A 4526-nucleotide genomic window follows, 5' to 3' on the forward strand; every position below is an offset into this window, starting at 1 on the left:
AATGGCGGAAGCGGCAGTTTCTTTTCGGAAAACCAACAAGACCTAAGCTTAAAGGGGAGGCTTCGCTCCGCCTCGACCCCCCCCCCCCTTTCTTAACCGGGGGGGAGGGCTTTGCCTTCCCTCGACCCCCCTACCCACCCGTCGGGCTCCCCCAGCCGCAAGAGGAGGAGGAGGAGGAAGGAGGTATCGCGAGACAGCGCAACATGCCATCCAGACCACGGCACCAAACTGACGCCCCATACCCCTCCCATCCAAGAACTTATCTAACCTCTTCTTGAATCTATCCATCGTGTTGGCGCTCACCACATGACTTCTTGCCTATGTCTTTGTTGAACCTGAACTTATCCAACTTAAACCCATTGCTACGTGCCCTACGCTGTGTAGTGTCATCTGCCATCCACGTACCCTAAGACATCCCATCCAATCTACACATTTTTTTTTTTTTTTTTTTTTACATTGCTGCCTATTGCGCAGGCGCAGGCGAGTGTTTATAGTGGCGCCATCTTGCGGGGGATTTGTTTACAAACAAAGGGTGGATGAATTGCGACAAGGTACCGTGTCTTTGTCGACTGCCTATCGCGATATGTCACACCTGAGTTGTTGTTTTTTTATCTTTTTAAAAGTAAATGTTAACGTATGTTTTGAATTTGAAAATTGCTTGAAATATGAAAGTTTCTTCCTGCACCCTTTTGCATGTTAGTAAACGAGGTAAATGAGGTATGTCGGTAAATGTGATAAATGAGATAACCTGCTCCCCTTGTATGTCGGTAAATGTGATAATAAGATAACCTGCACCACTTGTATGTCGGTATAGGTATGTGATAAATGAGATAACCTACACCACTTGTATGTCGGTAAATGTGATAAATGAGATAACCTGCACCACTTGTATGTCGGTATACGTGATAAATGAGTTAACCTGCACCCCTTGTATGTCCGTAAATTTGAGAAATTAGATAACCTACACCCCTTGTACGTCGGTAAATGTGATAAATGAGATAACCTGCACCCCTTGTATGTCGGTATATGTGATAAATGAGATAACCTACACCCCTTGTATGTCGGTAAATGTACTAAATGAGATAACCCGTTCCCTTTCTATGTCGGTATATGTGATAAATGAGATAACCTACACACCTTGTATGTCGGTAAATGTGATAAATGAGATAAGCTGAACCCCTTGTATGTCGGTAAATGTGATCAATCACGTAACCTACACCCCTTATTTGTCGGTAAATGTGATAAATGAGATAACCTACATCCCTTATAAGTCGGTAAATGTGATAAATGAGATAACCTTGTATGTCGGTAAATGTGATAAATGAGATAACCTGAGCCCCTTGTATGTCGGTAAATGTGACAAATGAGATAACTTACACCCCTTGTACGTCGGTAAATGTGATAAATGAGATAACCTGAACCCCTCCAGACACTTGGCAGTTATTTGTCTAGTGTGTCCTTGCTATTTCCTTTAGAAGGCTGTAATTTGGCATGTAGCCCTTCTTGGCAATGTAGTTTAACCACTTCAAAGGATCGTTTGATAGCCCGATTCCAAGTTCGTCGTCGAGCCGTCACAATATAGCCTGTTTTTCGGCCCTTTTGCTGCCATTTGGACACGTCCTAGTTTTTGTTTATATTTTTTTATATATTTATTTAACGCTTCCCAATTTCTTTTTGATTCCTAATCTGTATGAAAAAAGCTTTCATTTGCCACCAAGCACGCCTACCTAGCTTCAGTAGTTTTTGCTTGAGGTCGACCAGAACTCGCAACGAACATTCGCCAAATCTGACTGATTTCATGCGCCGCGATGAAAAAAATTCCTGACGCCACAAAAATTAATATATCTGCATAAAAAGTCATATATGAACACTTCAGTATGTTGACCAACTTGTATAAAAAACATTTTAAGATATCTAAATAAAAAAAGTTACCATTTTGTCATAATCATATCACTATATAAATCAGCTTATAATAGGGGTCTTATTGTCATGTTGTTTCTTATATTTTAGTATTCAACTATATATCTTCTCACTTATGAATAATATATTTAATTTCCTTTCCTTTCATACCATATATATATATATATATATATATATATATATATATATATATATATATATATATATATATATATATATATATATATATATATATATATATGGTATCAAAAGAAAGCAAATTAAATGTTTTATTTATAAATGAGAGGATATATAGTTGAATACTAAAAAAAAAAAAAAACATGTATAATAAGGCCCTTAATATAGGTTGATTTATCGAGTGAAATGATTATAAAAAAATAGTAACTTTGTTTTATTTAGATATCTTAAAATGGTTTTAAGGCAAGTTATTCAACATATTGAAGTGTTCATATATGAATTTGTATGCAGATATATTAATTTTTGTGGCGTCAGGAAGGTTTTTCGTCGCGGCATGTGAAATGAGTCAGATTCGGCGAATGTTCGTCGCGACTTCTGGTCGACCTCGAGCAAAAAGTACTGAAGCTAGGAAGGCGTGCTTGGTGGCAAATGAAAGCTCTTTTAATACACATTAATAATCAGAAAGACAAATGGAAAGCATTAAATAAAAAAAAAATAAGCAAAACACAAGGACGTGTCCAAATCGCGGCAACTGGCCCGAAAAACAGACTATTTTGTGACGGCTCTACGACGAACGACGAGCTATCAAAACATCCTTCGCATTTGTCACACTATATAGCCAAGAGGGGCTACATGCCAAATTACAGCCTTCTAGAGGCAATAGCAAGGCTACACTAGACAAAAAAAAAAAAAACGGAAAAGTGTCAGGAGTTCGTCAAAATCGCTCTCGACAGGATTTACGTTTCGAGCTCAAACGACAAAACTACTGGGAGTAGAGAAATGTTATGCACCATATTGGAGAGCACATTGGCAGAGCTAAATCATTTGTTAAATAAGTTTTTTGATATTTCCAAAAAATCAGTGGATTTCTAGGTTGGGAATTCAAAAATATTTTTTTGACCCTTTCGAGTTGGTTTTCGAGCCCGTTCACTATTTAAAAAAAAGAAAGAAAAAAAAAATATATATATATATATATATACATATATATATATATATATATATATATATATATATATATATATATATATATATATATAGCCCTTTCACTTTGCCGTCGAGCGATACCAAAAACGTTTATGTAGCCTCAGAAATAAGGGCGGTATGACGATTCGCACCAAAGGGGTTGATTTTCCAAAATTCGCGGCTTAATGACAAGGGCGCAGCAAAATCATAAGAGTAAGCTGTCCATTACTTGAGATGTTACTGATATATATATATATATATATATATATATATATATATATATATATATATATATATATATAAATATATATATATATATATATATATATATATATAACAACAACAACAACACCCGTAATAATAATAATAATAATAATAATAATAATAATAATAATAATAATAATAATAATAATAATAATAATAATAATAATTATTATTATTATTATTATTATTATTATTATTAGTAGTAGTAGTAGTAGTAGTAGTAGTAGTAGTAGTAGTAGTAGTAGTAATAATAAATTAATAATGACAATAATAATAGATAAATAATAGTAATAATAATAATAATAATAATAATAATAATAATAATAAATATCGTATAACTAATAGTAATAATAATAACAACAACAACAACAACAACAACAACAACAACAACAACAATAATAATAATAATAATAATAATAATAATAATAATAATAATAATAATAATAATAATAATAATAATAATAATAATAATAACGATTATGATATTACTACTACTACTACTACTAATGCTACTATTACTACTACTACTACTACTACTACTACTACTACTAATAATAATAATAATAATAATAATAATAATAATAATAATAATAATAGTAATATTAATAACTGAATACTACTACTACTACTACTACTACTACTACTACTACTAATAATAATAATAATAATAATAATAATAATAATAATAATAATAATGTTAATAAAAAAAATGGTATCTTACTACTCATCACCGAAATCGAAAAAATGTGGTTGGTGTTGTTATCGCCTCGCCGCCCGAGGGTATGGCGAATCGAGCAATACCGCATACACATTCGTCTGATTGTTATGTTGGTTAGTGAACATTAGTAGCAAAAATAATAATAAATAAGGATAATAGTGATATAAAACGATAGGGGGGGCACCGTTACCTTTTTGGGAAGGAGGACAAGGACGGGCCGGGAGGAAGGGCTGAATAGCGACGTCTATGATACGAAGCCCCCTCGTCGCCATAAACCACACGCATCCACTTCACCTATCGCTGATGGAACAGAGTGGGCTGAGGAAGGGTCAGGGCAGGACGAGCAGCAGTGGTAAGCCGACTAGGAGAAGAGAGGGGAGGAGCTAAAAGACTTCCCCCCATGTCACACTTGGAAGGGCACTTACCTTATATAGCGCGTCGATGACCAGCGTGGAACGACGAAGGGGCCACGAAACGTTGCACC

This window comes from Eriocheir sinensis, chromosome 10 (assembly GCF_024679095.1).
Source record: "Eriocheir sinensis breed Jianghai 21 chromosome 10, ASM2467909v1, whole genome shotgun sequence".
Lineage (NCBI taxonomy): Eukaryota > Metazoa > Arthropoda > Malacostraca > Decapoda > Varunidae > Eriocheir > Eriocheir sinensis.